The sequence below is a fragment of the Podarcis gaigeae genome (assembly GCF_964106915.1).
Source record: "Podarcis gaigeae genome assembly, chromosome: 9".
NCBI classification, from domain to species: Eukaryota; Metazoa; Chordata; class Lepidosauria; order Squamata; family Lacertidae; genus Podarcis; species Podarcis gaigeae.
The window spans coordinates 54405275-54424814 of record NC_139685.1 but is presented as its reverse complement, the minus strand read 5'-3'; the positions used below and the strand labels follow the sequence as shown (position 1 = coordinate 54424814).

At 41.7% G+C, this 19540-nt stretch overlaps 1 protein-coding gene across 6 annotated transcripts in view; it reads left to right on the top strand.

Annotated features, from left to right (window-relative positions):
• The window catches only part of ANK2 (ankyrin 2), a gene marked incomplete at its 3' end in the record, with an annotated part of 316224 nt that overhangs the window by 7876 nt on the left and 288808 nt on the right, over positions 1 to 19540 (top strand). For 3 of the 6 annotated variants that reach the window (XM_083756196.1, XM_083756178.1, XM_083756187.1), the window contains exon 1: positions 14059 to 14279. The exons of 2 other annotated variants lie outside the window; for them this stretch is intronic. Of the gene's footprint in view, positions 1 to 14057; positions 14280 to 19540 lie in introns of those variants that run through there. One more of the 6 variants, XM_083756194.1, reaches the window with a different exon arrangement.

Genomic DNA, 19540 nt, shown 5'->3' with positions numbered 1-19540 from the left:
TCAGGACAAAAGGAAACATGTCTGATCTCCTTCGTGTCCAAAGCAAGACAGCTAAAGCAAAAGCTATACACAAACGGAAGTTCCCAGCAAGCTGTGCCGGAGTGTAAACAGGCATGTGACATGCAACAATCCAGATGTCTGTTCTTAAGGTGAAACGGAATATCCCAACAACCTGAGCCCTTTCACAGGAGGTGTCTGGATGAAGGACTGTTCTAACTCCCTGCTCTATACTGTCCACTAAAAAATGCCTCCTGCTGATTTCCCACCCACAGAAGGAAAACATCCCTTCCAATACCTGTACCTTAAGCGGCCATTCCCCACCTGCCCATCCTCTGTTCACACAGGCAGCCTGCCATGGCTGCTTTTGGATGAAGGCATCATGGAGGAAAGTAATGTGTAACTCCATATCATGTCTAATTTGGCTGTGAGCAGTCTCTGATGCAATTGGTTGAGCATCTTGTTACCAAATTGAAGAGTCCCCGGAGTGCTGAATTTAGCTGGTGACATTCTTCTTTTTTTCCGGAGGTGGAGGTGAAAATGAAACTGTGAAGAATGAAGCAAAGGGTGTCAGGATGTATTATCTAGTGCCAGCAACTCAGCATTGTGAGTGAGACAGAAATAACAGCATGAGCAGCAATACTTGTACAGGCAGTACCTGTCCAATAATAAATATATTATCCACACTTGCAGCCAGAAAAATAGTTTCATGCACTGTCAAATGTTTCACATATATACACACACACACATATATTTCCAGGGAAAGCCAACATGGTGCCCTCAATATGTTTTGGATTATAACTTAGGGTTGCCATATTTCAAAAAGTAAAAACCAGGAAACCACCAAAATTGTTGAGGGTCTGGAGGGCACCACATTGGCTATTCCTGTTCTATTTTAATATCAGGTCAAGTCTCTAAGTATCTTGGTTTTTTGTAGCCAAAAGAACTGCACCCATATACAAGGGCATAGTCATACCTAGGGATTGGCGAAACCAGCCCCCCACTGGGGGTGCAGGCCCTGGTGTGTGTGTGCAAAAATCACTTACCAGGCATTGGAGTCCTCTTGTGATACACACACACACACACACACACACACACACACACACACCAGCTCAGAACTCCAGCACATGCTTTGTCTGCAGAAGGAACCTGCCGGGATCTTCAGTAGGAAAAGCTGCTGTTGCAGCAGATGCAGGAGGGGATGAAAAGTGGTCCTCAAGTGGATTCCAGGCAGACAGCAGTGTGGGCACCCTATCCAGCCTGAAGGAGACACCTTTCTCCTGTCTAGGCACCCTCGCCTGCTTCTCATATTATTATTTTTTTGTGACAGGGGGACGCCAATACAGCTCCTTGCCAAGGGACACCTTGGTATGCTTCTGCACAAGAGAAAGGCACTGACAGACTTCAGGGGAGGGGGGAATGCCTGAGATCTTCAGAAACAATTGCTTTGCTTTGTTTTGTTTTTAAGGTGAAATTCCTAAGGGGAGAACCCCAAAAAAATCAAATGAGGACTCAGTGCGGATGGGATCCTAACTGATTATTGGGGGAGGGGGTGAGAAAAATGGGTGAGAAGGGGATAAAGAAACTGCAAAAGGAGGTGGTAGGAAAAGACACATATAATCTCATTGTCTGAATAGGTAATTTACTGATTCATTTTGAGAAGCTACAGCAGATGGCATGGTGCTGGTGGCAGCTCCACTCAACTAACCTCCCAACAGCTGAGTCACTGCTGCTTACTAGGAAGGAGAGTGAAAGGCGAGGCAGCAGGGTACTCTCTCTCATGCATAGGAGGTCCCAAATGCCCACTAATTTCCATGCTTCCCATGTCCCACGCTGTTCCTCTAAGTCTGCTTTTTAGGGGGTATCTTGGGGTGTGGGTGGGCTACAGCAGAAGAATGAATTGGGGAGCCTCATTCTGCAAACCCAAGTCTATTCATGGTTCTTAGGATGCAATAGCAAGTTTATTATGAACATATGAACTTTCCTCATACGGAGTGGGCTGCCATAAATGGTTGATGGGCTGCAATTAATCTGGTTATCTGTACAGCAGGTGGGCAGATTTCTGTCTTGTGGGATCTCCTTTTTAAAAAACTAGTACCCTGAAATCCACTAAGTGGAGCCAGGTGCAAAACATTGGATCAGGTGAACAGACATATCCTAAGAACTAAGGAGCAGGGTGTTGCTGAACAACTGTTCAGCCCAGGAATTTGTCATCAGTACCAGAACCAATCTCACAAGCGCTTTAACACACAAATTCACTCTTTTTCAGCAAACTATCAGTAGTGAGGTGGCGAAAGCTTCTTTGCTGCTGCTATTGTTACATAATTAGGAGTCAGAAATCCTTGCTGATCTACTGCAAATGACCTGGAGAACTCCCATTACATTCCAAGCTGCCTTCTTCTCACCTCTCCCTTTATAGTATATCCCCCAGTAAACCACTCTCTTTCAAAACAGGAATCTTTTGACTTTTCTGGCACCGCTGTGATGCAGGAGAAAGATGTTCATTAGCTTTGATTTAATGGAGAGAAGCAGATAGCCAGTCGGGAGAAAAGCTTTGGTTGCCAGACATAGCTGTCTAGAATGTGCGTGGCCCACGTAGAGGGCACGGGAATAGGCCAATCTCTGTGAGGCAAAAGCCTCAGATCAATTTGCTCTGAGTCCAGGGAAGAACCTTGAGGGAGGCACCAAGGAAAGAATGGAAACAAGCTATGTTAAAAGTGCAGGTGCACAACTTGCGGTTTGATTCCAGTGTGGCTCTTGACAGGTTAAGCAATTAATCCATCCCTAGTTAAAAAGAATTAAATGGGTTGTTTTGAAAGGTCATATGTTTACAGTGGTACCTCGGGTTAAGTACTTAATTCATTCCGGAGGTCCGTTCTTAACCTGAAAATGTTCTTAACCTGAAGCACCACTTTAGCTAATGGGGCCTCCTGCTGCTGCCGGGCCGCCGGAGCATGCTTTCTGTTCTCATCCTGAAGCAAAGTTCTTAACCCGAGGTACTATTTCTGGGTTAGCAGAGTCTGTAACCTGAAGCGTATGTAACCCGAGGTACCACTGTATAGAAAACAGCATCAGCTTGAGAAACTTTCTCTGAGGAAGAATTCTGGATAGCTTGAAAACCTACACACTATTTTGTGATGTTGTGGTTGGCCTCATAAAGGCATTGCCCTGATATGGATTTTGGCATGTTAAGTTTCTCTTCTCAGTAAGCTTAAGCTCTTATTCCTCCCCCACCCCATTTTTTTTCCTTTCCTCTTTACAGCCCAAACCGAAGCATCTTTAATCAGACATAAATCCCACCGAGTTCCATGCAACTCACTCCCAAGTAAGATTTCAGAAGATTGCTGCCTTAGCCTTTCAATTTAATTAAATGGGGTTTTCCCTCCTGTATTCGTCTTCTAGCACGCTCCTGGTAAAACAAAATACAAAGTTGTGGACCAATTACCATGCCTCGTGAACTTCATGTGTAATCCATGACTACCAGATCCCTGGTGGGTGATCAGTGTCTCATTCAGTGATGGATTATAGGCAACAGTCTTGGGCCTGTGTGCTTTGTGAAGTATGAACTATCATGTAAGATCCAGTCTTGGGATTAATGTTTGAAGTTGGATTTTCAGTAAATGGTCTGATAACACTGTGAAATAATAGTTATGTGTGTTTTTCCTTACGACTGCTGGGACCAATTATGCGTGACTGTTCCACATTTTTTTGTTGGTAATCAAATCAAAGCTGCGGTTGAGTCATACATCACAGCTGAGATTCCCACTATGGAAAAAAAAAATCTGACCACAGTGACATTGTGCAGTCTGAGAACTTTGTATCTTTCATTGCATCCACTTGCACAGCTCTTTAAAAAAATGAAAAAAAGAATGCCTGCGTGGTTGTAAAATATTCTGGTTTATCTGCGTGCCTTAATTGCTCCCATTGAATATGAGGAGCACAATGGGGCAAGGACTTGAGACTTCCCTATGTTAAAAGAATCTTTGTTTAGGCAACAAAAGATTCATTCATCAAAAAAGCCTGCAAAACATTTGAGTGTTTGCTGTGTTAACCCTTTTAAATTCAGTTGTGCTGCTGCATTCTAGATTAATCTGTTGTCCTTTCTAGTACCTGAGCTTAATGTTCCTCAGCAGCTGCATTTACAGGTGACCTATGGAAGGTTGTTTAGCCTCATAGTTCTTATTTCTGCCTATTAAGCATTATTAATACCAGCAAAAAAAACTGCTTGAGTGCTTTGCAGATTGCTCTTCCTCATTTTTGAGAGTATCTGGCTTGACTCACTTGTGCAATCCACCTCAGTCTTTTTACCAATTTTAAACTTTTTTGCCAGCAGTTTTGCCATGAAATACACTGTTAGCATCTGTCCCTGTCTTTTGCACGCATTCTGGGGACAAGAACTAAGTTAATTCATAGGAGGATTGTTGTGTCTGTTAAGGTGAGGAGGGGGCTAGACTAGATGACCCCAGAACCTTTTTCAGCCCTTGCTTGTGTTCAGATTGGTTCACAGACAGTACCCCATTGTTTGTTATTTGATCATATGACTACAGTCTTCCTGGGTCAGCCATCCCTATGGGTTCTATTTATGGGTTCTATTTATAGCCCTGTAGCCAGGAGGATGAGAAATGAATTATTTTTGTTTGCCACCTCCTTAACATTTAACATGTGGGTTTTCTCTTCTGCTATGTATCGGAAAACCTTGGTGGAATCAGACTGACTCCTGCATGCTGCTTTGGTCAGAAATTCCTGCTTAGTTCCACTATTAGGCTTCAAGTGAGATGCTTTTATTTTTGTTTCTCCTAGAAGAGTACACAAGGGCGGGTGAGGGGTGAGAGAGGAAATACTGTCATTACTGGAAAGCTACTCTTTTTCCTTGCAAACAGCTGGTGCCTGTGTTAATAAACTCAAGGGCAACTGCTTGCACATACAAAATCAAAAAGAAATGCTCTGTAGCTCTGTGAAAAATTTTCTGTGAAGCTTCTCTGTGTGTTTTGTGACTGCTGCTTCTTCTGTTGCTGCTGACTGATGAATACAGCGGGAATGTGTCCTTGTTGATCCTTGTGGGCCTCTCAGCAGCTTTTTGTACTTAATCAGCTCTGCAGTGATGGCCCTTCCATTAGTAGGATGAGGCAAGTCACATCAGGTGGGGAATCTTTGGCCCACCAGATGTTACTAAACTACAGCTCCCATCATCCTTGATTATTGGCCATGATTTCTGGGGCTGCTGGGAGTTCTCGTTAAGTAAATATTTGGTGGAACAAAAAACCATCACTGTTCTAAGTAGTCTGGAACAGGGTGTATGGCATTTGAATCTGCTCAGTCCCTTATTTCTTCCTTAGAGGCCTTTCACTGGTACCCTACTTTTTGGGTTGCTCTTTCAGCTAACTAAGGTGGAATCTACACACATATAAAAGCCATTATGAAAATGATTTTTTAAAAAGCATTTTAAAAAATACACCCAATTTCCCATAAGGCTCATCATTGCCATCTAGTGTCACATTGTATATTGTACTTAAAACACACTTGAAACATTTTATGTGCAGCTGTATAGCTGAGTCCTAGGTCTAAGATGACTGTGCCTGATAATCTTATCTCTTGGTTATTCACTTTTTTTTAAAAAAAAAAATTACTCTTGTCACCTTTAACATTGTTTCAGTTTACCTATCTTTGAACTGGGACTATGCTGAGTTTTGAAATTGGATTTCAAATATTATAAGCCAGATAAAATGGTAATAAATGATTAAGACACTTTACATATAGATGTACTTCCCAAAAGAGATGCATATGTTATCCTCCCATGATTAAATTATTGTTTAATTAATCATTGCTGGATGACTTACCGGTGAATACGTGAACCAGTGATGTGCAGCTGTAGATGGTATAAGCTCATGGGAAGGGTTCTGTCTGCAATGCTTGATCTGTGATGGCTCATACACAGATGATGATCACCCCAGGATGTTACAGTTGTCAAGTGTTGACTATGCATGTGTGAATGAGCTCATATTCTTTGATGAGAAGGGGAAATTTTATGACTGAATGAAGATCGAGAGAAAAGTAATACGCCACCTTAGCACAATGTTTGCCTCTAAAATGCAACTTCAGAGTTAGCATGCAGAATTTCACACTTTTCTATACGGGAGCCCATTTTGAAAAGATGCAGAAGAGGGGAAAACAAAACTTTTGGATAAGGTTATTATGCTCAAAGTGGCAGCATACGTGGTTCTCCCCATCCTCATCAGGTAGGTTAGGCAGCAAGTCACCCTGAAGGACTCCCAGGAACATCTGGTCCAACCCCCTGCAATTCAGGAATATGCAGCTGTCCCATATGGGGATCGAACCTGCAACCTGGGCCTTATCAGCACCATGCTCTAACCAACTGAGCTATCCAGATATATATATATATATTCCTAATGGAAGTAATAGATAGATCTACAGCCTGATTAATGAATTTACACTTTTTAGTCAATTAAAAAATGTTTCTCAATTTAAATTCACACTTTTTAGTTAATTAAAAAATGTTTCTCAATTAAGTAATTTAACCAAATAACCAATTCAATGTGTGGTCCTAGGGTTGTATCATTCCATTAGTGGAAGGACTTTATGGGGAAGGGATGTAGCTCAGTGGTGGAACATCTGCCTTGCATTCAGAAGATCCCAGCTTCAGTCCCCGGCATCTCCATGTATGGTCAGGAGAGTTCCCTTCTTGAAACCCTGGGGAGCCACTGCCAGTCAGTGCAGACAGTACTGAGCTGGATAGACCAGTGGTCTGAGTCAGTTTAAGGCAGCTTCCCATGTTTCTATGACTTCTGTTTATTCAGAAGTCTTCTTTCCCTGCATGCCACCTGAACTGCTCCACTGCCCAATCTGCTCTGGACTTCATTGGATACAACCCCTAATCTTCACCCTTAAAGCCTTTTATTTATTTATTAGTTTCTTAAAATGTTTGCATTGTATATGTGCTGTGATTTAGCCAAGATGTCACATTCACTTGAAGCACTATATCGCATGATGTGTCAGTGCATACAGATGCCGTACGTATGAGGAAATATTTTATATATTTAAAAAAAATACAGTGTTAGCAAATGAGGACAATCTGAATCATTCTCCATGGACCACTTTTAACCCTTCTGTTCCCCCATTCACTTCTCATGAAGCCACTAGCAATTCAGAGGAAGTATGATGGACAGGCCTATCAATCCAAGCACTCCCTCTTCTCGATTGGTAGCCCTGCATATTTTGAAAAAGTATTTCCGCATATGTGCAGCATTTAGTGCTTCCCCCCAGCCTTTCGAATCAAGTCACATAGGTATTTCAGGTCCTTTTCAAGGTACCCTTTGGATATGTTTAATATTTTGTGTGTTCATCCATGCAGGTTGTCCAAAAAGATGACTCAGATGGAGGGAGATGCACTCAACTACCAGTCTCTGGAACCACTGCATCTCCTCCTAAGTGCTTTTTAATCTCATTTACATGACATTTGCTATAGTGCATGCTCTGTAAGAAAGCAAATGGAGTGTGTGTGATTCAAGCTTCCCAAATTCTACCTATTTGGCTTTGCTAAGAGATATCATGTTACTAATTACCAAATGTTTTACTAAGTCAGCTGTCCAAACAATTTTTCATTTGATCATAATCCCGTGTTGTTCCTCCTTCTCTGGAAAGTCAGTCCTCACACTCCAGACTCTTAGGAAGTAGTTGTCTTTTCCAGACTTCCAACATCTAAGCTCCCTTCCCTTCCTTCTCTGCTTCCACTTCAGCTGGATATGCGGTGCTCAGCCAATGACCCTGTTTGGTTTTCTCCATCCTTTTTGGATGAGTAAGGTCCAGTTGTAAAATCTGCTTGATTTACAGTTCATCCCCCCCACCCTAAGCATTCTCTCTCTCTCGAAATAAGTCTCATTAAGCTCAGTAGGGTTTACTCCCTCATAAACCTTGCAGCGCCTAGTTTCACTTGTGAATATGAAAAATCAACCCTGATTATGGTTCTGAGTTGAAGGATGGCTTACCCAGGGCACACTTTGGACAGGGACTGCTTTCTTCATCTAAGGCTGGAAATTGGCTACTGAAGGTGGACTCTGGAGGCACGGAACTATCAACCTTTGTATTTTTTTGGCTACATACACATCCCACTTTGAATTGTTCAGAGCAGCTTACATTTGTACCCAGACTCTCATGCAACCTATTTAGCTTCAGGAATAGAGTCCAAACCACTGCATTGGTCAATTTTTGCACTGGGCAGCTTTGGCCATCTTCATGTAATACAGTAATGTTGCCTAATTTGAACTCAACTTCAATTTTAACTCTTCAATGAAAGGTCTACAGGGCAGGTGGAGGGAGGTGGGATGAAACATCTAGATCTACTGATACAGCTTGGGGTGATTTGAGGTTTAATCCCCCCCCCCAATGCATTTACAAGCCACAGTCAGCATTACATTCAAACCACAAGATAATTTGAATTATAGGAAGTTGTAGCTCTCTGATTCTGTTTTACTGCAGGCTCTCTACCAGGATTTAATCAGAAAGAAGTAGCAGCTTCAGTTTCAACTTCCACTTCCCATAAGAGCCAGCAGAGGGTGTCTGGTTCTCTGTATATGTGTGAGAACATCATTCAAGTTCATTAGCAGGGCAGAAGAGAAATTCTGCCTCACATTTAATTCTGAAGGCAGAATCATAGAGTTGGAGGTAACCCTGAGGATCATCTAGCCCAGCCCCCGGCAATGCAGGAATATGCAGCTGTCCCTTACGGGGATTGAACCTGTAACCTTAACAGCTTTGGAATTATCAGCACCATGCTCTAGCCAACTGAGCTACTCAGCTTCTACAAGGAATTATTGTAGAACAAAAAGAGACATGAAACACAAAAGCAAGAGGGGACCAGAGGATGGAGAATAGGAGGAACAGAAACAGATACTACTGACGTCATTATTGTTGTTATCATCATCATCATCATCATCATCATCATCATTATAAAAACACTTCCAATTGTGATAGCAAGAAGGCAGTTTCAAAATACTATTCATAAGGTATCTGAAGTGGTTTTTGTTCTTTTAAGAAAGCAGGTATATATGTTTGGATAAAACCCAGGTATAGCATTATCTAAAAAATATTTTTAGCAACAATTTCCAGAGGAGTAGGCTCTCTAGAGGTTTGCCCATGGGGGAATGTGCTTCTTCAGTGCTGCTAAGGCTTCACCACTTGAGGTGCCCTCCATTGTCTCTCTGGACAACTTTGTTGTTTAAAGCCATAGGCTACCACAATATAAACACACTGGACAATAAATTTAACATATTCAGCAAACAAATATACATGCAAAAATAAAAAGCATACAAACATACTGAGCGTTTGCATCTGATGACGTGGACTCAAATCTATGTATCCTGAATGTGTCATAATGAATTCATTTGTCTTTAAGGTGCTACAGGTGTATTAGTTGGCTCTGCAATAATAGCTTATCAGACAAAAGTGAGCAAGTGGAATCGATGGGTACAATGCTTGAGAAGCCAGTAAGGGTTAGTCAGACATCGACATAGCTAAATCGAGCACAGTAATGAAATGATTCAGGTGGGAGAGGAGGCTCAGCATCAACACCTGCTTGAACTGGGAGCGGGGTGTTGCTTGTTTGCAGTCTAAATATGCAATGAAAGTACATCCAGAAAGGCCTCCACCTGCTATTTCACCATTGTACTACCAATGCAGTATACCTGAAGGAGTGTCTCCACCCTCATCGTTCTGCCCAGACACTGAGGTCCAGCGCCGAGGGCCTTCTGGTGGTTCCCTCACTGCAAGAAGCAAAGCTACAGAGAACCAGGCAGAGGGCCTTCTCGGTAGTGGCGCCCGCCCTGTGGAACGCCCTCCCATCAGATGTCAAAGAGATAAACAACTACCTGTCATTTAGAAGACATCTGAAGGCAGCCCTGTTCAGGGAAGTTTTTAATGTGTGACATTTTAATGTATTTTTAGTCTTTGTTGGAAGCCGCCCAGCCAGATGTGTGGGGTACAAATAGTAAATTATTATATTATTATTATAACCCACCATCTCCATTCTCCAATCTCTAGAAATGGTCAGCCCTACTGACTTTGCAGGGGGAAATTCCCCAATATTGAGGAAGGTTCTGCAGCTGGAAGGGGAATGCAGTGCCCATTTATCAGGGAGTATTGTTGACCAGGCTAAAAAGAAAGTGCTAGAACAGCTTCTTACCTTGCAACTGTGAATGGGAAATGGAAGCTCATCTCTCATTTCTCTCTTGGCATGATGCCTGTCAGGTGAAAAGTGGCAATCTGTTAATGTGAGGCTGGTAGAAGGGAGACGGATAAGTTTGTAGTGTGCAAGTGTTCAGATGCATCGTCAAGACACCAGTTTTCTATCCCTGATGTATGCATTTGACTAGTCTAATAATATGAAAAAGTTGTTCTCATATTGTAATGTAATTCACAAGCTTAGAACAAATGCATTGGAACTGATTACTGTCAAACTTAGGTTCTTTTCCAGTTGAGTTTCCATATCTTAAACACTGATGTTTATGCATAGACTTCAGAAGACAGAAGTGTGTCTGGCCACAAAGATATATGTTCATTGATCTCTTAGCAGCGTTTTAAAAACAGGAATACTTCTGATAAAGTAGGGACATAATGGGCAATGCAGTCATAATTACATGTTCTATGGTTCATTTTGTTCCACAGTATTTCTAATTGTGTGTTTTGTATTGGCTATTTTAATTGCAGTTTTTAAATGGCTGGCAACTTGAATCTCAAAATAAATTTTATCATGCTAGTCAGCTTCTGCAATCACAGTTGCAGAGACTGTTCTACATGTAGGCTCACCCCATTATTACCTATCCAGTGGCATAGACAGGTAGGGAGGATTATACTTGCAATATTTTTTTAAAAAAATCCCCCAGTAACATTTGTATATGAATTGGTTGCACTCTGAACATGTTTGTAGTCTGATTTCATCCACTTAAGATATGCCCTTCCAGTTCAGTACTATGTGTTCTCCTTTCCTCTTTCATTTCAGTTCTTTGAGCAATCACAATCCAACATTATGTGTTCTGAGAAAAACAACCCTCAAGATTTATTGTGTGGCTGCTTGAGTTTCTGTTTCCAAAGAAAAGGAGCTTCCTTTGAGCTGCATTCAGCAAACTCCCTTTCTCACCGGAACTATGCCAGAAGATGGCATTGCTGTATGCTGATTCCCCATCTCCATTGCAACAAGTCATTAAGAGCTAGTCGAAAAGGCTGCACTTTGAAAGTCCATTAGTGTGACTCAGGCTAACAGGAAATTTGCCTTCATATCTCTCATCAAGGGCAATCCCATTAAAGGCTCCAAGACCTGCAAGATGTTGGATGGGCTTTTTGTTTTTGTTTTTTTATTGGTACATGAATAATAAAAAAAAGAGCTCATATTACAAGATACCATTGAGCCCTTAATAAGCTGAGTGCTTTAGAAGCTGCAAGTATGGAAAATGAACACAAGTGGCAAATGCTCAGACATTTTCCTCCTCATTTATTGCCAAGCCTTAGAGTCTGTTGTCTCCCACCCCACAAACAAACAAACATCAACATGAGATCATGGAGATTTTGATCTAAAATCTCTTTAAAGGTGTGGTTATACACATTAACCCTGAGAATATATAGAGTTCTGAAAAGCAACTTCATTTCAGAACAGTTCAGCCTCTGTAATCTCAGTAGATGTTTATGTGTGTGGTGTACAAAGGTAGAAAACAATTTTTTTAAAAAAATCAGGTACAACTATAAAATCAAACTTCAGTTAGATGCCTGCTGGAATAAGAAAGACTTCAGTAGGTGCCAGGAGTTGAATAGGGGTGGGGGCTTCTCTGACCTCAACTGGAAGACTTACATAAAATTGGGCCCACAATACACCTCTCTTGGCAGAAATAAGCTGATCATAGCAATGGGGTATCATTAGCAGTGATTCGTCCAAAGACCTCAGTGAGTGGGTAGGGATATCAGGAACTAGGCAGTTTTTGAAGCATCCTGGGCCCAATTTGTTAAAGGCCTTGTAAATTAATACAAGAACCTTGAACCTGGGCATATGGGCTGCCAGCCAGTGCAAACTTTGAAGTCCCAGGGTTACATACTGGTGATAATCTGTTGCCATCAACAGTTTAGCTGCAATGTTTTACACAAGCTTGAACTTCAAGACCAAGACCAAGGGTAGCCCCATGTTGTAATAATTGAGTCTTGAGGTTACCAAGAAATTGTGGGAACGTGCTTGATGTTCCTCGACACATCTGCAGCTGTACCATAAACTAATATTCCAGCCTATCTCCATCCAGTGGAATTACTTTGAGGAAGAGAAGTGGCAGTGTAGTATCACCAATTAAAACACTTTTTGCTGTGTAAGAGACTGAACGTCTCCAACTGAAGGAACTTTAAAATTGTGGGAATTTTGGCATAAACGACTTGGCATAACATTACATTCCTGACCCCTGCTGCTGTCTGGTTCTACAACACACTCAAAGAGCCAGCCAAGGTCCCACTTCTGAGGAAATTGGAACATTTTTTGTACTAATAGTTATTATCATTGTAAGTAAATTCTTGAGCTTTCGGTTGGGGTAGTAAATCAAAGAGACTGCAAAGCAACTCTGTTATCCCAGGCATAACTGTGTTTGTAGTGATTAACTATTAATAACAGGCAAGAATACATTTGAGCTAGTAAGTCTTCAGGCACAATCTTACGCATGCGTACTCCAGACTAAATTCTGTTGAGTTCAAGGGCTTCCTCCCAGGTATCCTTGCATGAACTGATACAGACTTGCATCATACCTGAGAAAAATGAATATGATTTATTTGTTTATATGCACAGGATGGCTTTCCACAAGAAGCTCAAGGTTACTTACATAACTGTAAAGATGCTAAAACAAAACCAGCCATTAAAAGTAGTGAAACAATAAATAAAGGGATCCATAAAGCATATTAAATTATCATACTAGATGGAAAAGTTTTTTAAATGAAAATATATTTGCTTTCTTGTGGAGCTTGCATTTGCAGTGTCTGATTTGTTATGGTATGGCCTTGCTGCTGGTTCCGTGCATAAACTTTAAACATACCAACCTACATCTGTCCAGTGGAATTCTACTGAGGAAGAGGAATGGCAGTGTAGTGTCACCAAGCAAGATGCTATTCCAGGCATAGGCAGACTCGGCCCTCCAGTTGTTTTGCGACTACAATTCCCATCATCCCTGACCACTTGTCCTGTTAGCTAGGGATGATGGGAGTTGTAGTCCCAAAACATCTGGAGGGCTGAGTTTGCCTATGCCTGTGCTATTCCCTGTGTAAGAGACTGAATGTCTCTGCCTGAAGGCACGTTGAGCAAGTATAGTCTTCAGGTGTGATTTATTGCTATTTTAAACTATTGATTTCATTCAGTGGATGACCTGAATAAAAAACTGCTTCAGCCTTCCATATAAACTGCAACAGTCTTCAGTGATTTTTCTCTTTTTCTAATTGGGATAATTTGAAATTATAAAAGGGAAGAGTCATAACACAAGCACTATTTATTTAATTAATTACTGACAGCAGAATGCTAAGAATGCCTACTCTTAGTCATTATAGCTGAATTTAGGGAGACTTGCACAGGGAATATTGTGCCATGAGAAATTCCAGTATGATTTCTTGGGTGTGGGTTAAATGACCACAGGCACCCATTTCCCCTCAAACTGTATTTCTCTTTTGGCTCTCCTAATTTATGGGAATCCCATAAGGTGCATGATAAGGTGTATAATTGTTTTTGTATGTTTTTCCTTACTCTAAATCTCACCACAGCCACAAACCTCCTTTCCATGGACTTGAACCAGTTACTCTTTGCATTCCCTCACCAGACTGTTATCAGGATAAATTAGATATGGGTAGTAAAGCAATGGCTGCATTCTCCAGATTCCTTTATTCAGTGCACATCTTCAGGATCCATATATGCCATATGATTTGCCCTCTCCAAACTGCAAGCTGGAGAGGGGAGGAACAGCCTCCTTGCTTTCTCACTCAGACAGCCTGATACCTCCCAGCTGCCAAGTATAAACACAGCTGAAGAGAGTTAGACTGACTGCCAGAAGCTGGTGTGTTCTGGAAGCACAGCTACATTCAAGGGAAGATCATGCAGTGCTAGATGGCCAGCAGGGACTGGCCAGAAGCAAGCACATGGATTACAGTAAAAGAGCTGTAATAGGAAAGCCTGCTGTCTCTGACATCAGTTTGCAAGAGAGCCTGGAGGCTTTTCTCCCGCCAAGAGGTGTCACAGCGTGGAGGGAGACTGGCTGGGGTTGGCAGTGAGTTGGCTGTATTTTTGTCTTAAGGGAGGATTTGGTGGTTGGGAGGCTCATTTCTTGAACAAATACTCGGTGCTGCTCTGGCAGTTGAATATACTTGATTGTGAGTTTACTTGTCTTGATTTCTAAACTTGCTTTGAGAGGAGCTTCTCTTCTGTTCGGAAAATATTCTATTCTGCGGCTGAGATTTTGCTTGGAGTGTATGTTGCAGTCAAGAAGGGGTAACTGCAGCTAGGGGTGAAGAGTTAATTGCTGAGGTTTTGGGGGAAGGGAAGCACAAGTGTATGTTTGTGGAATGAGATGTTGCAAAAGTGGAGGGAGAAACTTGATTAGATGCTAGTGCAGTCCTAACTGTCTACTCAGACATAAGCTGCACTGAGTTCAATAGGCTTATTTCCAGGTAAGTGCATATGTTCCTTTCCCAGAGCACCATTAGCACTGGTATTTGCTGGTATGAACAATAATTTGAGATTCCTTGTGTTTTGGAGTTTTTCCCCTTCACATCCACAATGCTGCTAAAGGGATAACAATCACATGAACTGAGGCAATTTACTGCATCTCATTAAATTCTTTTCCTTTTTAAGTTTATTATTATTATTATTATTATGAGCCATATGCTTTAGTGGTTTGGCAATTAATGCTGATTAATGGGCCTTCAAGGACAACTGAGGATACAAGTCCCAGGGCCAGCATGAGGCAGACTGAGGCAACTGCTTCAGGTAGCAGATGTTGAAGGGTGGGGAACAGTGGTAAGGTGCTGGCAGGTAGGGCTGTGGGCCACATAGCCTGCCCTGTAATGCAGTGAAGGATGCTGTCCTGTTGCCACAGTTGGAAGTAATAGTGAGCTGGCAGTCCATTCTGCTTTCGTTCATGGAATAGGAGGGACGCCATTTTGTTCTCCACCTTAGGCATCAACATTTCCTGGCAAGCCCAACATATCTGCCAGGGTTATGGCTGAGACTAGGGAGTGGGGAGAAGTGATCTGAATGGGGCCATATAAAGAAGTTTGAGATTTTGTAGCGGACTACTGTCGCTCTTGGAGATTGATACCTGTATTGCATTGTATCAGTATCTGTACTGCTGCCTGCTCCCTTCTGTTCAGTTAGCATATTTGTTAATTAAACAAAAGGCACCAAGACCCTCTCTCCTCAAAGATCTGATTCTGTGAGAGGTTTTCCTCAGCAAAAGCATCTGCACCACTGTCTCACATACAATGTTTCTGTTGATGGCATATTGGATTTTTTTTTGTATATAGCACATTTTTGATATGTTATCACAATTTAATTAATACCCGAGAATATGTTCAATATTCTTTCCCCTGTCAGATGATAGAAATATGACCTTGCCCTGTCAATCCCTTGCCCTGTCAATCCCACTTTCTGATAATGACCTTTCTTCTATGCCTGTAAATGGGCAATTATATCACTTCAAGGGCAGGGCTAACGATGTACTTGTAGTTGATGGAAACATGAAGCTTGCCTCTGTCCATGATTTCAACTGCTTGCTGTTGGGGGAGCCTGTTTAGAAGGTTGGTACTTGGTCCAATATAATCCTCCTCTTCCTCTGAAGCACCTCTGAATCAGGCCTCACCCACCCACCCAGATTGCCAAAGATACTTTCTCAAATAACACTGGAATATTATCTGAATAAAGGTTGATGAGGTATGAGGTTTGGGTATTCTATATGTATCTTCATTTTCTTCTATAAAAGCCCTCAAGGCAGGTTATACTTGCAAGCAGCCTGTATCAACATTATTGAGTCAAAGTGTCAAGCCCCATTGATATGATGAGTATAAAACCGCACCCCTTTGGGTATTTACTTGTGAGTAAGCCTTGTGAACTCCCTTGGTCTTACTGCAGAGTAAATGTGCATAGAATTAGGCTGCAAATTTCCTAATGTAAATCATTAGGACTTGGCTGACTTATGCCTATTGTCATTATGAGTTTGTTTTTGCTCTGTTTCCTAGTATGTTTACAAGAAAAGGCCAAATTGCCATAGCTACATAGTTTTATTTTAAGAGGCCTCCTGCATTCATAGGGCTATTAATTTAGGCAATATTAACATGAAGAGAAAAAGTGCAGAATGTGTAATTGAAAGAAGCTCTGAAATAGAATGGGGGGGGGGGGATCAAGGGACATGGTGCATATTAAAAAGTCAACTTGAAGCTGGGTTTAGACCTGACCACCACTGTCTGATCAATTCTGAAGGCTGGCAAGGCTTGTTAAAAAGGATTCTGAAATTTGAATTAAGTGAAAGTATTCTCTGTCTGTGTAAGATTGTGTCTAATAGAAATACGTATGAAAACGGAAAGAGATAAACCTGAGACAAACTATCTCGTTTGTTGATTCAAGGGATTGTTTTCTTATAAATCTTTATTATTATTAAATCCAAAGTATTGTTGGATTATTTCACTGTTGGCTACATTCACTTTACTCCCAAGAGTTGTAAGCATTGATGCAACCCTGATCCATTTTTCAAATGTACACATTAAGTGACATTGATATAATATGATAAATTACCACTTGTAGACAATATCTGAGTTTGTGAACTGCAGTATAATTACAGAGCTATTCTAGGCCCAGGAGTATTTGCAGCGTTGAAAGATGCTGAAAAGGCTGTTGCTGGCTTCTGGTGAACCTCTTGTCAGAGACACTAGTGTCTGTTGCTTGCATCTTGTATAGAAATAGCTATTTCATTTGAAACTACTTTTTACACTACATCTCAATTTAATAACTCCCAGAGCTCCTAATAAGAATAATAGTTTCCATTTTTTCCCTAACTCAAAACAAAAGCAATATATAATAAATAAGTAAATTTGCATGCAATTTTAGAACAATAGAAGCAATAAAATAGTTAACAGTAAATACCAAGCCAATCTATAAAACATTAATCAGCACCAGTAAAAATTAGCTCAGAAGACATGCTGGAAGGCCTAAGCAAATAAATGTGTTTTTGTAAGGCACTCATGGGTTTATCACAACCGTCATCTTAAACTATAGTTCTAAACAAACTATTGTTTAGTTTGAATGAGCTGAATGCTAAACATTTCCCATGGCTTTTCTTCCATGCTCCTGCTACACAAGGGTGGAGCAGAGCCCGGTTTGTTGTGCCATCTGAACTGACACTCGTGCTTTGTTTCCTCCTAACAAACCATGAGTGGCAAGCCAAGAATAAACCTTGGTTGCTGCTTATATTTTGCTTGGATGTAACAAATGGTGAGCCCAGATTCAGATGATACAATAAAGCAGGCTCTGGCTTTTTTGGTCTGCAGTGCAGCAGGGGTGGGTGAGGGGTGCCAGTGGAACATTTAAGCAATGTGATTTGTGAACTGGTTGATCTGTGCTCTCATCCTGGACCCAGGTGGTATTAGTGCCGCTTAGTGCTTGGGGCAGGAATTTTAGTTGCCTCACAGGGATGTTTAACTGCTGGTCTTGCCTTGCAAAAAAGGTTATCGGAGAATATGATGCTAATGACCAATACCAAGATGAAGGTCTACCAGGCTTGCGTGTTGAGCCCGCTGTTTTATGGTAGTGAGATGTGGGCAGCTTATACCCACCTGGAGCAACACCCCAGTGCCTTCCACATATGCTGTTTCAGAAAGATTTTGCACATCATATGGCAGGACAGAGTCTCAAAGCCCTCATTTCCAGCATGTTCACACTCTTGTCACAGTGACATCTATGCTGGCTTCGTAATGTATACAGAATGGAAGATGGCAGGATCTTCAGAAAGGACATGCTCTGCAGGCAACTGGCTTCAGGCACCAGGCCTATTGGAGGATCAACACTGCATTGCAAAGATGTCTGCAGTTGTAACATGAAAGTTGGCAGCACTAACTCCACCTTGTGCGAATCCCTTGCAGACAGCTGCAGCACCTGGAGACAGTCAGTCAGGTTGTATATCCATACCAGTGACCAAAGGGGGAATGACTACTGGGAGGAGCACAGAAAGAAGAAATGTATTGGTGCACCTGCATCAGCACAACTAGATGCTTTCATCTGCCCCAGCTTCAAGAAACATTTATATATATATATATATATATATATATATATATATATATATATGCAGGTTTTGGTGTCCTCGGGTGTCTTCCCGTGTAAAAGTTGGGGTGTCTAGGCGACGTTTCGACGAGGTCTCACTCGTCATCTTCAGGCTGGTGCTTTCGGCTTCTTGTTACTGGAACAGAACCTCTTGAACTTTGTGAAGATTGCACCCCCCTGCAATCCCTACACAGATCTGGCTGACACAAGCCACAAAACCACAGCTCGCCCCTATACACGAAGCCAAGCCAAAGCACAACTAAGTGCAATACAGCCATCTTCTCAGGAAAACTCTTCACAAAGTTCAAGAGGTCAAGACACAAAGACTTTAGCAACTAATCCACACCTAATGACCCACCTAAGTGGTACTCAGGATATCACTCAAGAAATCACTCAAGGTATCTCTCAAGTAATTAAGGAACAAAAGAAGAAAAGGCACACTAGCCTGGGAACTTCCTCTCTGCCCAGAACATTGGAGGCTAGACACCACACCCCCTCTACAGTATTTATAGGAACTCAAACATTGAGATCCCGCTCTGTTCCAGTAACAAGAAGCCGAAAGCACCAGCCTGAAGATGACGAGTGAGACCTCGTCGAAACGTCGCCTAGACACCCCAACTTTTACACGGGAAGACACCCGAGGACACCAAAACCTGCATATATATATATATAGTTTCTTTCAGATGAAAAGAACAACAGCAGCATTTCGGGTTTCCAAAAAAGGATCTCCCTTATTTCAAGTCCTTTTCAATAATTTATCATCACATTTCCCAGGCATCTCAAGGCACATGACGCACCCGCCTTACTAAAATCTAAGAAGATTTGGGTCTGGCTGTAGTGACAAAAGTGAAAAACTGCCTTAGAGCTCCATCTATGCCACCTTGAGTTTCATGATGCAAGAAAGGTGAGATATACATGTCCTAAATAAATTAAATCTGTATAATTTAATAAAATATTTCTGTAAGTGTTTGGGCCTTCCAGCATTTCAGCCAGCCCCCATGACTAATGCAGAAGAGCACGGTAGGAGAATATTCCTCATCTTTGCAATTAAATTCTGTATCCGTTGAGAGTCTCTGTTGATAACATTTAAGTACTGGGGGCGGCAGGCAGAGAGAGAAAGAGAAGCACAAGCAGTTATCTCACGTAGTATAAACAACGCAGCAGACATAAGTTAATGCTAATGTGTCCACAGCTTGAGCCAAAAGCTTTTCAGGGTTATTA